The sequence below is a fragment of the Micropterus dolomieu genome, linkage group LG01 (assembly GCF_021292245.1).
Source record: "Micropterus dolomieu isolate WLL.071019.BEF.003 ecotype Adirondacks linkage group LG01, ASM2129224v1, whole genome shotgun sequence".
NCBI classification, from domain to species: Eukaryota; Metazoa; Chordata; class Actinopteri; order Centrarchiformes; family Centrarchidae; genus Micropterus; species Micropterus dolomieu.
In genome coordinates, this window is record NC_060150.1 from 47,616,402 (window position 1) to 47,634,659 (window position 18,258).

Genomic DNA, 18,258 nt, shown 5'->3' on the forward strand with positions numbered 1-18,258 from the left:
AAGAAACTGGTAAATATTGGACTAAATAGAGACTTAAATACTAGAGAATACTGGACCAAACCAATACTAAGAAACTGGTAAATATTGGACTAAATAGAGACGTAAATACTAGAGAATACTGGACCAAACCAACACTAAGAAACTGGTAAATATTGGACTAAATAGAGACGTAAATACTAGAGAATACTGGACCAAACCAACACTAAGAAACTGGTAAATATTGGACTAAATAGAGACGTAAATACTAGAGAATACTGGACCAAACCAACACTAAGAAACTGGTAAATATTGGACTAAATAGAGACGTAAATACTAGAGAATACTGGACCAAACCAATACTAAGAAACTGGTAAATATTGGACTAAATAGAGACGTAAATACTAGAGAATACTGGACCAAACCAACACTAAGAAACTGGTAAATATTGGACTAAATAGAGACGTAAATACTAGAGAATACTGGACCAAACCAACACTAAGAAACTGGTAAATATTGGACTAAATAGAGACGTAAATACTAGAGAATACTGGACCAAACCAACACTAAGAAACTGGTAAATATTGCACTAAATAGAGACTTAAATACTAGAGAATACTGGACCAAACCAATACTAAGAAACTGGTAAATATTGGACTAAATAGAGACTTAAATACTAGAGAATACTGGACCAAACCAATTAACTAGCCAACTAAGTAACTGGTAAATATTGGACTAAATACAGACGACCAAACAAGCAATTAAACAGTAGTAAATATAAAATCAAACCAGGACCAGAGAATATTTGACCAAAACAGGGCTGAAAATTGGTCAAGACCCCATGGCAATGTTTTTTAACGCCCTGGGTAGCCTTTCGCATCGTTTTTCCATGCGCGGAGCTCTGCAGTCAAGTTAGCAACAACAAATATGTGACGTCTTGTTAGGCCATCAAAACTGCCAGATAACACTGTGAATCGTCACAATTTGGTTAGGTTTAGGAAAACATTATGGTTTGGCGAAGGTCTGGTTTCTGGTCCACACTAAACACCTCCTCATTCTGACTTTTCTGTTATTTAGATCCTACATCTGCTTTTAGCGTTCATAAATGACTCTACGGGGCTTTCCCAGCGCGTTACAAACGGACGCCAAGGGGTTTTGACCATGCGCACATACGTGACGATTTGGGAGTGAGAACGACTCCAATGGGAAGCTCAAGTTGGTCTGTTTCCGTCGGATGTTTGAGTAACATTAAACAAGCATTTGCTAACTGAAGAACTTTTTTATTAGAACAATGTTCACATGAAACCGTGATGGATTATTACTGAAATGTATGTTGATTGTGATGTTACTTTATGTGCATTTGTTTTATTTAGATTTATTTGCTTGCCTTCTCTGCTTCCCAACTATTTGTCACACTCTTAATTCTGATTCGCTCTCATTTTTCATCCACTACACCGTCTTCCCTCCCCGTCTTCCTCGCTCCCCCTCCTCTTTCAATTACACTTTCTATCCCTCGCTCCCTCTTTTACTTTTTCTTTTCCACCCCTCCCCTCTTCCATCACTCTCTCACATCGCTCACCTCTCCCCCTTTTCCTCTCAGTTTACATTTTCTTTTTAGTCCCTCTTTCCTATTCATCTCCTTTCTTTGCCTCTTCTCCTCTCTAATCCCTTCATTTTCAATCTCTCCTCTTCCTCCTGCTCACTCCATCACTCTTCTTACTCTTCCCCCCCCCCTCATCTCAGCTCATTCCTCCTTCCCACCTAATCCATTTCTCCTGCACATTTCCACCATCGCTCCTTTTGTCTCTTTCAATTCCACCTGCACTCGTTCACCCTCCTTCTCCACTCTTTTCTTTCGTCCTCCTTTAGCCCTCGATCCACTTATCCTCTCCATCTGGCTAACACATTACTTCTTCTATTGTACCGTTCTTAAAGTATGTCACTCATATTTCTTTACTCCTTTTAAAGCTGAATTCCTCCTTCCCGGTTTGGGTGCTATTTATGATCAGCATTTGTTCTGCACTGGCCATTCAGTGTATTTACGTTCTGTAATTACCTCTGTAGTAGCTTTTATTCTCAGTGCCAGAGGCCACCATTCCCACGCTGGATTCAGACTGCCTACTTATGCACGGGGGGATTCGCAGAAAATGTTGTGTTACTGTTTTTTAGTTTGATCTTATTCATATCAGCCTCACGGTTTCTTATTCCAATCTATCTACTTTGATCAACAAATCAAATCTTTGACCCGTACATTGTTTCTTCCATTTAAGAAACATTGACAGACTCAAATCTGTTGTGTCAAAACCAGAACTAGAGATGATCATTCATGCATCTCATCCTGGTTAGACTGCTGTAACTCCCTCCTCACCTGCCTCAGAAAGTCAAAGTCTAACCACGCCCATCCTGGCATCGTTACATTGGCTCTCTGTCAGGTTCAGGATTCAGTTGAAGGTGCTTGTTTTCACATTTAGAGCCCTGCACGGTCTACACTACCCCACTTTGGTCTTCAAACCAGGGCTTACTAGTTGTTCCACGCACTCGACTGGAAACAAAAGATCTTTGTGCATCTCACACTGTGGAACGCTGTTCCCTTAGACTTATGTTCTGCGTTCTCAACAGTTGAAGACTCTTGTATTTAAGCTAGCCTTTGCCAACAATTGTAATTTTATGATATTGTTGCTTTGGGTACTATTACTTTTATTACTATGTTGTTGTTGTTGGTTTTATTGTTGTCTCTCATTAGATATATATATATATATATATATAAACTGCGCACAAAAAGTGAGGACATTTGTGATTGGTAGATTATTTCTTTGTTGTAAAAATGCTTTTTGGCAATAAATGTTATAGCATTGGAAAGCCTGATTATTCCCCTTTTGAATGGTGCCACATTTGTAAGGAACATGCAGTTGTGGGATGAGCAGCAGAGCTGAGCATCTGGGTTGCGCCCATGAAAGATTTGCCAAATCTTCTCTGACAATGCCAAACAGCTTTAACATGCCGACACGGCGCTACACCGGGGACATAGCCCCAGTTAAGCTCCCCCAAACAGTTGAGATGGACCGTTTGCTTCTTGATCATTTGTTGGCCATTTGCGTGTTTTGTTTCTTTTCTGGTTAATTGAACTACACTTCTGGTGAAGGTGGTGTGTACCATAGCTGCTTTTATGGTTAAATGTCCTTATAAAGTAACTCTGACATCATGAAAATCAATTACTTTCTTAGCAGCCCCAGTTACTGGTGCAGCTCCCCGTTAGCAACGGCAGAGAAAAACCCTGGCGCCATGCGTGCTGGTATGTGACACAACTTTTTCTCTCAATGGCTGAAGCTAATGTTAAAGAACACGTGTAGATGATGTGATGAAACACATCAGGTGAGATAAATCTGTGCGTGGGACATTGCTACTAGCTAGGAAGCTTAGCTAACAAGCAATGAGCGTTAGCTTAGCATTACAGCGCTAACATGTTGGTGAAGTATATTGTGCGAGACGAAAGACGTAGTTCATTGAGCGGTTTCACACAAAACCAAATGTTACTTTACTGTTATGCAAAGAAACTTTTATTTGACTTAAATTATCTTTTAAATTGACAAACTTTATGTGTGAAATTCAGGACACATTTTAAACATTAGTCATCTCTCACTGTTGACAACCGTACATATTTTTCCCCGAAATAAGGTCCCACAGGGGGGAACAGCAGGACTTGGGCTCTCTATTGAGTAACTGCCTACATTTCAAAATAAAACACCCCATGCTGGTGTTTAGTTTGACGGGAGACCGGGTTGCTCCGTCAGTCCCAGTTTCAGACAGCTGCTGGATTGGACCGGTTAGAAGAACAAGTTAATACAAAGCCCTCCGAGGCTCATCGTTTCACCTCTCCACATCTCACGCAGCCACACACTCATCCGTCACCATTAGCAGTCCTAAATGGACTATTGGCAGCCTCCACCAGTCTCCCAACACTATGATTTATAGATGTAAACTCTCACTGGCAGCTCTCGAGGAGGGAAATATGACCGCAATGCAACATGGGAGTTAAACGGGCAGAAAAAGAGGGGAAATGGCTGCTTTGCTTGTTCAGCTTCTGAACTCAAAATGATCATCTGCTGTCCAATTGTTGCCATTTGCCTTAGGTAATTTCCATGACTAAATACAGTTGGAGATAAAGTCCCTTCAGGCGCTGCTCGTCCAGGAAAATAAAACACACATCAACTATTCATGAGTTTCCCTGTTCTCAGATTTTTAACACTGAATATTTCAGATAATCCACTGGGAAGGACAGAACATGTTTTAGAAAACATTTTAAAAACTCTTGGATGTTTTCACTGGACAGCAGCAAAATTGTTGGTATTATAAAACTTAAAGATCCTAAAACCGAATGATTAACTAGGTTTTGATCTTTTCTTTTAAAATGTCAGAAGCAAACAGTCTGTTTACACGGACATAAACTCACTGTTGCACACACGCTTTGATGTTTATTTCCACATTCATATTTTTATTGTTTGCATTTTGATCTTCATCAGCACAAGTTTAAATACCTATGTGCTCGTGATGAGATGCTATTTTTATGCTCAATGTCAACTTCAAAGCCAACATGGATGAAGAGTCTTTAAAGTTCTTATTAAAAAAAATGGAAATTCAAAACATCTTTAATTCCCTGAGAACTGAGTATCCTCCATCTGCTGATGAAGACTACGTGACATGACTGAGAGCCCCAGAGGAGCTACTAATGGACCTTTAACATCAGGGGCGTTTCCAGGCTCTTGAAGCCTTTTAGCCCAGCCAAGAAATTCATGTTTTCACCTGTTTTCACCCCCCCACCCCCCCTGTTGCCGCCCAAAATACATCTGTAAAGCAACAGTAAATGACCTCCACACAGTAACTCCAACATCCGGCTCAATTTGGGCTTTAAACACTTAATTTCCTGCATTCTGCATTCTGTCTGCATTCATTTATGTGAAGATTTTTAAACTCTAATATTATTATTATATATTATTATACTTTAATGTGTTTTTCTTTCCATTACAGGCTTCTACCACAAACTCCTTTAAACTTTTTTTAAACTGGTAAATTAATTTATATAAAGCACTTTTCAACCTGTGTAGGAGCTTTACAAAGCCTTTCATTCACCAGCTACCAGGCCGGTAACTTCTGGGATTTAATGTCTTGCTCAAGGAAACTTCAACATGTGGATGGGAGGAGCTGGGGATTAGAGAACGTGTGTGACTCTTTCCTTCTTTAGCTTTTCTGTCCGCAACTTTTCTTACCAAACTTACAAAGTGCCGACTGTAGAGACGCCAACAGAGAAATGTAATTTTGTTTCACTCATTGTCACTCAGAATACGAGCGCAGAGTTCGTGTCTGAAATCCTGAACGTGAACCGTCCCGCGAGCGCAGCTTTGAATTGGCCTCCAGTAATGAATGCAGATTAAGAAAACAATATGAGCTGAAACAGTCTGCGGCGGCCGCCTGTTATTGAGCCTCGCTCCTGAATTAATAATGAGGACGACATAAATGATGCAGGGTGATTAGTAACCAGGCAACACGCGGGTTTACCTCGCCATTTATAGATCAGTGTAGTGGGAGGGGGTCAGAGCTGGAGACAGAGACAGAGTGAAACGAGAGGGAAAACTGTGTGTTCAATTAAAACAAGCACAAATCAGTGTTTCTTTCAGATTCAGATTCCAGTTCTTCGATTTATTTTGAAGATGTTGGACGGGGAGTGATTGGCGTGATGATCACCATCTCTTCAACACAGCACAACTACGGCCTGCTCCAGGGAAACGTAGTGTTTGTCTCATTAACGGGCGCTCGGGGTCAAAAGCTCCCGATGTCGATCCTTTTATTAACAACATTTTGGTCCTGAAACTTTCATACCTTTAACCCGATGAAAAGAATCATACATCATGAGGTAAAACCCATTTTGCCTGATCAAGGGTGAGTAAAAAGTGTTTTGTGGTGAAAAGTAACTGCCAGCTCTCATTGGCTGGATGGCGTCAGAAATGTGCCATGTTGATGCAAAGTAGTTCACTCATAACAGCTGGCGACCGCCGATCGATCGCTGATTAACCCCTGATCGCAGCCCGACGGGGTTAAAATCGTGTAGTGTGAACTTTGAGCTGCATGGAAACAAGCTAATAAGCTCACAATGAAAATGCTTCCATGTTGATTAGAGCCAGAAGACGGCGGCCGATGTGATTACAGATATATCGGTATCTGCGTCTGTAAGAGCCGATAAATGACATTTAAAAAAGAAATGGAGAAATCGAACTTTCGATCGTGTTACGAGTGTTGTCGTTGCACATTTTGTCCACCAGAGGGCGCTTTTTTTTTTTTACCAAAGCTATGGAATAGTTCGGACACTGTGCCAGAGGAAAAGTCAGGAGAATCATTAGGATTTATCCTCCACGTTCTGCTGGGACGGGGCTCACAGTATTACCCAAACAAAGCCTATTTATGTATTTTATTTATTCTTATTCATGAAAGCCAACAGAGAGAGACTTATGTAATGCTGCCAGCCAGAAAAACATTCTCTCCTCTCTGAAACTCGAGTTGCTTGATCCACAATCTTTGATTTTATCTAAAACAACTTGGACAGTTTAGCTTTCAGCTGAACAGAAAGGCACTGAGCGTCAGTGAAGACACACGCACACACAACATGTGCAGGAACACATGTCCAAATATTGACTTGGCCCAGTGTTATTATGGGAAATAAATCCCGGTGCCGTCACTAACACGGTGACGGTGGTCGAGGACCATGAAAGGCACGATCACACAGCAGGTCTCTAGTTTTAGACCAGAACAACAATTCTTAGAATATAGCAAAAAACATCAGTACAGTTATCGTCATTTCCTTTTATTCTGAAATTACACCCAGTGTGTTTTTACTGAAATCATGTTCGCCCTGCCTGAGTGGGCGCACACACACACACACACACACCCATGACTCATGACTCCACAAATACTGCACTTCTTTGCATTTTTGTACTCCTAAACACGCCGCTTCCCACGCCGTTCCAAAAAAATACCTCCTACTACTGGCTTGGTTTTTTTCTGCTTTTCTAATTTCACCCTCCTGCGTGCGCGTGCAAAACACACACGCTCACTCACAGGTGTGTGCGCGAGCGTCCGCACACCAATCAGCTGCGCCGCCGAGATCAGGCTGTAATTACGGGCGGATTACTGGGAAATGGACGGGCTTTGGCGAGGTTAGGTGGTGGAGCTGTTCACACAGCTTAGCGGCCTGATCCTCTGTTTAGTGGAGGTTAAGACACTTTGTCATCCACACGGTGATAATCAACCGTCAGCCGAGATTATAAAAAGACTAATGAGAGAGGTGCAGAGGAAGGAGAGGTGAGGCAAAGTAAAGACGGGGGTGTTACGTGGTGAAATGTGAGTGACGCAGCGAGCTCTTTCTGACGGCCGCGACACATTTCAAACCAGGAGCTCATCGCTGAATCACTCAGTGTTTCAGGGTCGGCTTGTTTGTTTTGCAAAACTTTTTTTTCTCCAACTTCCTAGAAAATGGCGACTACCGCCTGGTTAAGGTTAGAGAAAGATGGTTATGGCAAATAAACTACGGTTATGGGCATCTACCATTTGGGAGTGACAATAAACATAACATTCGCCAAGAGCGATGTAATAATACAGCCATGGATATGTGAAGACAGAGGAAGTGTAGCTTAGAGACCGTGATGTTACCAGATCGCCTTAAAACGGGGACTTTTTGCACTGAAAAATGATCTTTTGTCGGTTTGTGTTTTTGTTCTTGTGTCCTCCACATCATGGAGGCGGGGCCTCCCCAGGGGGGCTCCAAACAGTTTCAGTGGAGGCTCGGTGAATGCAAGTGAAACAATATTACATTACTTATCGCATTAGTTATCAAAAGGAGGTCACATAGAATCGCCTACATGTGTGAGAGTTCAGAGATACAGAAGTTTTGGGGAACTGTTTTCCCCCCCATCAGAGTCAGAAACTAATAAATGACCTTTTTTAAATCAGAAGTTATGTCAAACAGCAAAATTAGGCAGAGTGTCTATGGGATCAAATAATATAACCATGATCCCAGAGGCATCCAGAGTTTGAGCGTAACTTACCAAGTAAACTAAAGGGGGAAAGCAGCCAGTTGACCAAACCACTAACACCAAACCCGTTTCTATTGTTTCACTATTTACACAATTATTTTAATAAATTTAGGTATGTTTTATTATGTAATTATATTTTCTAGGGGGGGGCAACCCACACATTTAAGTTTTTTGTTAGGCCGTGACCTCGACTGGGAGAAGAAGTCTGGTGACGTGGTATAAACAGCAACTAAGTCCGTGTAAGGAGGCGGTGGCGTGGATGGATGAGTTAAGTAAACTCAGGACTTTCACTGAAGACGCCGAAGTTCGAGTCCCGTCTAAGGTCTAAGGTGACATGTTTTAAGTTAATCATCGTTTTGTAGATGACTTACGTACATATTTATTTTAACCCAAACCATGATCTTTTCCTCAACACGACAAAACTATGACCGTTTCGCAACGTGGCGTGGTGATGGAGCAGTTAATTTCTGGAGACGTGCACAACCTACACCTCAAAGGAAAGCAGGACACGCGTGGCAGCCATCTTGCGTACGCGAACACGTAGTTAAAAGCAAGTATTAAACCTCATGTTGAAATGTATACACCTGGCTGAAACCTGACCGGTCTGAACCCAACTGGTACCTGAACCGAGGCCGTTTCTTTGCTGTGCTTTACTGACAGTTGTCTCGCCGGTCCCATCAGTGCTGAATGCCTCCTCGCTGGTTAGTATGGGCAAAAGGTTTCCTTGAACAGTGAACACGACACTGCCCTGCTAGCATTTACACGTTTGTATGCTAATGTTAGCATTTACATCTCGTCTTTATCCGAGTCAGAGCGGCGCCTGATGAGCCGCTACAAAAACAGGATAAACCCTTTCTGCTGTAAGTAACAACATGACCTTTCCTCTGGCATCAAGAGTTAAAAATAGCAGTTTTCATCAGCCTCACTGGGACGTTGTTAAGGGCAAAAATTTATGTTTTACTGAACATTTTTAGCCACAAAATACCAGTGATACAGAATTAGTGACAAGGAAGTTGAAAAACATGATTAAATGATTATATATTAATATTAAATGAGATTCCTGACCCGCTGCTGTTCATGCTACTGCAAATACCTTCTTCATTTCTCTCTCTGTTAAAGATCTGATCAATTATTTGTTTGTTTATAATTATTTCACCTTGACTGCTGGTCGTTTATGATCCATGCTACTATAAGTTTCCTGCATCACCTCGACCACTTCCTGTTTTCTGCTCCTGTTACTACGAAACAACAGTTACTCCTTTTTGTTTTTTCCTTCCTTCATATTCTGCTCTCCTTGTTACAAAAAAAACCTCAGACTTTATTCAGCGTGCTCTGATTAGCCTGTTTAACCCTCCGTTGTCCAATGCCTGTTCAGTATTTTTCATTAAAGAAGCGGGTGCATACGGGGGGATAAACTGTGCCCTCTCTGGCATCGCCAGCAGAAGGAGGGAAATCCCCTCAACTCCATCACACCTCCACAAACAGCAGTGTGTGATTGGCTGTGTGTAGTTGTGTGTTTGTGTCTCTGGCTCTCTCCTGCTTGCAGACCTAAATGCCTCTCCATCTGTCTACCTCCATCACAGTTGGGAAATGTTGGGGTGGAACCATTTTCCTTCTTAAACTGAAGATAAACACTCCACAGTGATCATCCCCATCTGCTTTTTAAAGGAACACACCCGGCGTGTATTTGTATCTATGAGCAAATGACACTTCTTTGTTTGTACCTTTTGTAGATTGTGTATTTAATTTCACATTGCAGCCCCCCCCCCCTCCCAGGTGTGGGGACCATCTGTTGGTTTTTAGGGGATTTAGAGCTGCTCTAATCCTTATATTTATATTGACAATAGATCACCTGACTACGTGCATGTGAAAGAGAAACCCAGAGAGTGGCAGTTCCTCTCAATCCTACAGAGCTTTTTAATCTTTTTTAGCTTCTTTATCTTCTTTATCTTCTTTAGTTTTGGCTTTGTAGCACATTTCCTGTCTGGTTCAGGCTCTGGGTTCCTGATAAAGCCACCGTCCACGAGCTGCACGCAGACTCAGCTGGTGAACGCAGCAGCTAAAGAGCGAGATATTTCCCTCAGGAGCTGGTGGAGACCAAACACAGAGCTAACACAAACATGTTGCTCTGAAGCTGCTGGGTGTGCAAACGGGCAACTGTTTGCTAACATGTAGCTCGTGGCGCTGTGCCTCAGGGGCCAAAAAAAACAGGGATGCACCGAAATGAAAATTCTTGGCTGAAGCCGAAACTGAATATAATGAAAAACTTTACCTACATTTTTATCCATTTATTTATTTTTTCCCACTGCATAAATTAAATAGTCAAAATGTGCTTTTTCCTCAGGATGTGGAGAGACTACGGTGGGGGGGTCCGGGGCCCGAGAGGGTCCAGTAAAGTATGTGTCCATTTACTTTTAATGGACACATGTATTGTGTTTTATACTTTCTGGGAATATAATCCAAATAAGCTTATTTCCATCCTGTATAGACGCCTTATTTTGAAAACCGAGCGTTGTCACATGTGTTTCCTCCTCGCGCTAAATTCATCCAGTCCGACCCGGTTTGTTGCCTTTTCTGAGAAGTCAGCCACAGATGGAGCGGATGTGCTAGGAGACAATTCAGCAGAACAGCGTCTGCTTCCACACTGCCGACATGTCAACATAATTGTTCGGTAAAATTTATTCTGTCTTTTGACTTCATAGGCCGAACACCAAAAGTGGGATTTTATTGCTATTTTTGGCCGATTAATTTTGGTTGCCGTAATTTTTTCCAAAACAAAATTGCAATGTTTCATAACGGTAACCACTAGTTTTATTTTGAAAGTCTAACAGGACGTTGCATATTTATTCTTGCAAACTTGGTCCAAAAACGCCCAGGGTGTTAAAAAGCAACGCCAACGGGCTTGACCAAGCGTCCATATGTGACGAGTGTTGGAACGAACCCAAAGTGAGTTAGCGGCACACAAGACAGAATTTGAAGGTCTTTGATTGGATGTTACTTAACGAAATGCACCTTGGGAGATGTAGTGGTGAAGTGTTTATGTCCACAGCTTTCTTGTACCTTTGACTTCTTATCAAAGACCCAGATCTTTTTCTAACTTAGGGAGAGTTTCGTGAGAAAAATGAATCAGTGTTTCATTTCCTGGCGCCCAGAATAGCCCCTCCCACTTCCCAGCTGTGTGACACATGTGTACAAACAAATGTCGGTGTAACAACATCCTGTCCTTTGCGCCCAGCTATCCTGACCCCTCCTTGTTTAGCCTCCTCCCCCCCCGTTACAGCGACACCTCACAGACCGGTCCTCATTTTCTCCCCGCAGAATGACAGGTAAAAAAATCGCTGGCAGAGAGGTGAAGTGTTTCCAAACAGTGGTTCAACCTGAGCACTCTGTAATGAGAACAGAGCCTGCTGCCTGTTACCTCAATAAAGACGTCTACATGTTAATTAGACCGACACGCCTGAGTGCAAGGCGTTGCAGACTTTTGACTTTCCTCACACTCACTCTGAGAAGAGTCGGAGTAATAATTTATACCGCAGATCGCCGGCTAACAGAGCTCATCGTCTCTCTAACGAGTTAAGAGCGCTGCAGAGAGCAGCTCCGCCCCACCTGAGGCTCATCAGGACAGGAAGTCAGATAAATGAGACGCGCCGGACTCGTTCTACATTAACTCGATTACGCCTACTTTCACACACACACACACACAGCTCACACCTCCCACAGCTGCTCAGGTAGAAGTATAATAAGAGCAGCGTTGTATATAAGGAGGGAACTGAACTCTGCCCATTAGAATAAAGAGTGTGGACTCGGCTCCGTGTTTCTGTCTTAAAGCAGGACACAGCAGGTGAGTTTTAATGCTGAAGATGATCCGTAATGCACCAGAAGAAGAGTAACTGGTGTGTCCGTATACAGCAGAGTCAAATAAACCGTGAGCTGAGAGGACTCTCCTTTTGTAGAGCTAGGCTCCATCCACACGACTACTTTTACGTTTTAAGACGCAGTCCTTTTTGCTACGTTTTAGCGCAGACAGGCGAAAACAGAGGACTTTAAAAACGATGACGCTCACGGCCAAAAATGTTATCACGATGAAAACGTTTCACATCATTCGATATCGATAATTATCACCATAAATAAAACATTGTAATAGAAAAAATAAGTGCTAATTCATTTGTAATTGCAGACTATTGAACATTTGTTATTTTGTTATTGAGGCAAATTATATTGCGATAATAATCATTATTGTTTTACTGCCCAGCCCTACGCTCACGTCTGGCTTCCTGTTTGGCTCTTATCAGTCATGCAAAGCAGAAAAACGATGCTGCTGAGTTTTTGTTTTGGTATTTTTATTTATTTTATATTTATTTATACTTATACACTTGTACTGTGCATGTCGCCGTATCTGCGTTGCGACTACTCCCAGTCCGCCACAGTCTCTTTGTACTCCCGTGTTACTCTCAATAACCTCGTTTTTCCACCTCGTTGTCGGCCCATGCAAGGAAATCTCCGATATCAATCAGACAAAACAATAACTCTGGATTACATACATAGGTCATTTCCTGTGTATCCTGAGAGTGTGTGAAGGTTATTTGAATGGTGGACTACACCGAATGGATATTTCATACAAATGCCAGAAATTTTAAATCAGGAGTCTGAACTGATGAAAATCTGAGAGATTATAACTTTAATGTTCATTTAAAGCCACAGTGAGGAGTTTTGATTTGATAGTCCTAATAAAGAAGCTGAAGTCGGGGCACTAAAGGAGGTGAGCCGCACCTTTGACCATTGTGGTGAACATGGCCTTCAGGACAGCGTCACTACACAAAGGTCAAACTACCTCTGGAACATTACAGTCTAAATCTACTGTGAGGGCACATTAATACATTTATTTTGGCCATGACAAATTGCTTTTCGGCCCTTTGCTTATTGGTGACAGTTCCTTAAAAGCATCTAATAACAATCTTAATAATATCAGCACATTAAATGGATCATCAGAGGCTGATTCACAGATTAGTCACAGTGATTTATCTCTGCAGTCTGCTGCCACTGCTCCAACCTTCCCTCCGCCGGTAATGACCAACCAATCGCCTTCTGTGGCCCACATGGACATTATTAATAACTAATCAAGTCTGTTATTTGTGTACGTCATGTGTCACTCATGTTTCCCACCGGCAGCCTCTACGTTTGGTTTGGGCCCCTTCGTTCCAATGAACAGAAATGTTAATGCTGCTGCCTACAAGGATGTTTTATACAACAGTTCTTCCAACTTTGTCTCCAAACCAGATACCAAAACAGTGCTTTATTTAATACCTTGCATAAAATGCCACCTGCATTATTGTTGATATTGAGAAGCAAGGTGATCTTTTTTCTTTTTTTATTGTTTGAAATACCTGTTATATAAAAATATAGGGAAACGGTATCAGATCAGTCCTCATCCTAATCAGGTCATCCACACTCTTATAACCAGCAGTCTGTATTTGAATGAGAAAGAAAGAGTGAAGTAGTTTAGTGAACACTGTGAGGTGTGAAAAAGGAATATAAGTTAAGTTTTTGATCAGTTTGTTGAAACTTAGATAGGTCATATTACGCTCATTTTTAGGTTCATAATCTTATTTTTTACATGGTTTCATTTTCAAAAACACCATATTTTTTTGTCATGCTGCACATTGTTGCAGCTCCTCTTTTCACCCTGTGTTGAAGGCTTCGTTTTAGCTATGGAGTGATGCATCTTGTCTCTAAATGATCTTTGTTGGGAGTTGCACATGCGCAGTTCCTAGTTAAGGACTACTAGCCAATCAGAAGCAGAGAAGGGCGGGTCAGCGGGAAGCCGGTAAACAGCTCGGGTTCAGCTGTCCGTGTTGCCGACCAGCTTGGCAACACGGACTGGAGCGAGAGTTTCAGAGCGGTGAGTTATTAATCTGTATCCATAAAGTTTTAACTGAGCTCTGTCTCTACATCACAGGAACAACTTTATGTCCACTGACTGCTGGAGGGTAGCTAGTGTTTGGAAGGGAGAGGAGAGCTGTGCGCTGCAGCTCGCTGTTTTTGAGGGTGTGTCGGAGTAGCCGCTTGGCGAGCGTTATATGAGGCGCATTTGTGACATCACAGGGATAAAAGGGAAGCGGCTGGACTACAAACGAGCTGTTATCAGGCAGTTCAGAGCAGAGTTTTCTGTCGGAGAAGGAAACTCCCTATGGGCTTTTTCTTTTTCAAAGAAGCGTGCTCTTCTCTTTCTTCATGTGTGTTGCTCGCGTGTTTGGCTGCGAACACAAACATCCAAATAGTCAAGTTTTTCCTTGATCTGGTTACAAAAAGGATCAAACGCAGTCCTGGTTTGACTGGAAAAGTTTCGATCCTACTCGGTATTTCGGTCAACACGTCAGCATGCCCCGCCTCTTTCCGTCTCTCCCTGTATGTCTTACCCGGTGGCGTTCTCCATCAGTAGTAGGCTACATTTTATAAAGTCGGCGACTTTCCTCCACCCGCAGCGGCGCCGCATGTTGACGAGGCATATTGACGACATAGTGGTAGCCAACGACTGGAGTGTCACTGTCGCTTTACCTGGTCCGCTCTTGTAAAATATCCACCGTGTCGCTACTTAAGATTATCACTCTGTGTTTCTCTGATAAATGCGTAAATGTGTCGCCTAACCTGGGCGGCCTGCCGAAGTAAAGTGAATGTGTGGGAAACACTGAACCATTGTTTTTTTTATTTTTACAAGCCATTTCTCCGGGTCTCATTTATAAATGGTGCGTACGTACAAAACAGGGCTGGAAACGTGCGTACGCCACTTCCCAAGCAAAGATAGTGATCTATAAAAAACAAACTTGACGGGAGAATGTGCAAGTAAAACAGCGACTCATATGGCAGAAGGATGAAACGGTTTGAAATGAACAGGCCTACTATTGTGTAAAATAAATCCAAATATTACCTCTGAGTGCTAGAGGCTTAAAGCCTTTCTGAATAAACAAACACACGTTTGATTGACTTTCCCTAAAGTGCACAAAAAAACACACACAATTTAAGATCATTTGCAGCCACAAAAAGAACCAGATTTAGGATCATAAACACAAACGGAGATTTCTGTTTCTGCAAAAGAACAGTTTAATCAGGAATCATATTAATTAATACTTGCCTGCAGTGTAACTTATTCTCATAAATAAGGTGAACAGGAGACAAGAGTTTTATGTAGCTCATTGTTATCACATGTTCGTTGCCTTATCGAACAAAAGCTGTGCGCCAGCGTGTGGATGTGACGCGCTGCTTGGCGTTACGGAAAATATAACACTATTTTATTAAAGAAATCTTTCAGTGTGTGTCACATAAAACAAGTCATGTTTCTTTTAACTCATCGGCAGCCTCGTTAAGTGAGCGGACTGTTTGTGTCGCCTAATTAAATGTTTAAACACAGGTGGAATGCATTTGGTTTAATCTCTTTTCAAATGTGGGGATCCAGATCAGTGCCTGGGTCATCCCGTCTCAGTCCCCCTCCAGCCAGTGACGTCACTGCCAGTGATATTAATTAACTCAACATCAAACTATATATCGGTATAAACGGTATTATACCGCACCCAGCTCTAATTCATGCCAACAAAGCATTTTGAATTGAAATTGAAATTGAGCAGAGAGAAAGAGAGCGAGTCTATGAGATTTCCTCGCCACTGCAGCCACTAGTGCACTGGCCACCGGTGGCCTGAGGGCCGTTAACTGTCAGCTTAACCAGCAGCAGCGACAATATGACAAGCAGGAGAATCAACGCATCAGGTGCGTGTCGCTCTCTCGCTGCAGTGTCCCCACGCCAAATCTGACATCCAGACTCTTGTCAAAGGAGAACGCGAAGGTCGAGCCACAGCCCCTCAGACCGTCAGCCACCCCGTTAGCTTTTAGTCTGTCATCACTCACGACTGGTCGCACGCGCATCAACACAACGTCCAGCTAGTGCGTGGTCAACCAGCGTGGGGAACAAATGCACAGGAGAGCGAGAAAGAGAGCCGAGACAGAGCGCAATAATAAAGCTGTTGTACACTGACTGATGTCTTCATGAGTAAGGGACGTGGTTTCCAGGGCTGCCCTCATGTTACTGATACAGTAGTTTGTTTTATACATTAAGTATAAAGTAAAATTAAAGAAAAAAAGTTTTACCCCGCATGTCGTTTATTTGTTTTTAAAATGTACAAAAAAAAAAACAATTTTGAATTTGAAATGCTTTAACTTGATTATTTCTTTTTTTTTTTTTTACAAAAGTACCATAAAAAGGTCCCGAATTCCAAATGGTTTCCAATTATCAGATGACGGATTGAAAAAAAACACATAAAAACACAGACTTGGTGAGCAACAGCCTTAACGGTCCGTAGCCATGCTGGGAGGTAAAGACTTGAATCTGTCATCTGAATAATCAGAGTTAGGCATTATGTGCTCAAGACTTTGTGCAGCTGCTTCACAGTTATTAAAACTCATAATCAGTATTTCTTCTGCTGAAGGTTTTAACTGTGAAGCAGCTGCAGGACGTGTTGAGATAGAAACATAAAGGTTCAACCTGCCAATCTCAATGCATTTTACCTTCCTGAATAAGTTCTCTACTTTCCGTGGATCAGTTTTCTACCACTGCGCCTGATGCCAGGTTTAATTAATTTATTTTAATCTAAAGCCCAAGAACAAATCTCTCTAATTGTTTTGGGTGGATGCTGCTCTGTCTCTCTCTCTAGGTAGGTAAAAACCTACAGAATCAAGTCTGAGGAGGTGTCGAAGTCCTGGTCCGCTGTAAACGCCTTCGTGTTGACTGCTGATGCCTCTCCCGCTGAGCAGCTGCAGCAGACGTTAGTTAATGATGGCGGAGAGTAACGGCGGCGAGAAGAGGAGGCAGCTGCTCCACAGACTTCCTCAAGTCCAATTACCATGATGACTTACTTGGCGCTGGCTTAATGCCGCCTGCTGGCTGCTTATAACCTGACTGGAGGTGTCGATCGCCTGCATCCCTTTATTTCCTCTCTGCTTTTATTTTCTACTCTCTGCTTTTCCAGACTCAAAAATGTCCTCACTTCCCCTCATATTTCTCTTTCTGATTCTCATCATCGTACATCATCTACCCCTGATGTGCTGCTGTGTCTCTGTTCCATCTTCAGCTCCTTCAGACGCAGGCCACACAATTAATAAACTATAATTACCTTAAGCTTGTTATTTAGGTTGTTAACACGCATTTATTAAAACCAAATAATAAAAAATTGAAAAATATAAATCCCTACAGCACATCATTTATTAATTTCTCCCCGGCACTCATTACCTCGTCACAGCAGCTGCTGAGAAATGACCAGGAAAAGCACCTCGTCGTGGTTTTGGCATTTGTCTCAGATTAAAGGTTTCCTGACCCTGAGGCAGGTAAAACCTTTTAACATCCCATTGTCTAATTTGAGAGATGCATGGTGTCAAAGGGGGGAAACTTATCCTTCATTCACAAAGAGCCTGCAGCAGTGAGGTCCTTACTGTGAAATGTGTGAAACTTTCTCAAGTGCTTCTCATCCAATACAATTTTAATGCAGCTCTGTTTAACTTATTAGTGCTGAATTTAACGTGCTTAGAAAGGCAGCAGCACTGTTAGACTGAAGGGCTCAACTCAAGAGGTAGAAAGGTGGATCTCTGCCAGGTCTTTTCCTCCTCTATGTTTGACAGGAAAATATTTTCACTACATCAAACAGATATCTGAAGTTACTGGGCACTTTTGAGATTCATATTTCACTTTAAGCATCAGACACGTGGAAGGTGACGGGTAAAAATGTCACATCGTCAAAAACCTTTATAACATTATCTAGATTGATTTGTTTGTAGTTTTGTTTGGGTCTGTTTGCTACATTGTCGTCTTTTTCGTCTTGTCTGTTTGCTACTTTGTCGTCTTGTCTGTTTGCTACTTTGTCGTCTTTGTCGTCTTGTCTGTTTGCTACTTTGTCGTCTTGTCTGTTTGCTACTTTGTCGTCTTGTCTGTTTGCGTCTTTGTCGTCTTGTCTGTTTGCTACTTTGTCGTCTTGTCTGTTTGCTACTTTGTCGTCTTGTCTGTTTGCTACTTTGTCGTCTTGTCTGTTTGCTACTTTGTCGTCTTGTCTGTTTGCTACTTTGTCTTCTTGTCTGTTTGCTACTTTGTCGTCTTTGTCTGTTTGCTACTTTGTCGTCTTGTCTGTTTGCTACTTTGTCGTCTTGTCTGTTTGCTACTTTGTCT

The 18,258-nt window shown here is 42.1% G+C and overlaps 1 protein-coding gene and 1 long non-coding RNA gene across 3 annotated transcripts in view; one reads left to right on the forward strand and one right to left on the reverse strand.

Annotated features, from left to right (window-relative positions):
* The window catches only part of fars2 (phenylalanyl-tRNA synthetase 2, mitochondrial), a 186,880-nt gene that overhangs the window by 82,785 nt on the left and 85,837 nt on the right, over positions 1-18,258 (reverse strand). The gene's annotated exons all lie outside the window — the stretch shown is intronic.
* LOC123968668 lies at positions 11,762-17,286 on the forward strand. The gene is made up of 2 exons (XR_006824514.1): positions 11,762-11,898; positions 16,757-17,286. It is a non-coding gene; the product is annotated as an uncharacterized LOC123968668 (long non-coding RNA).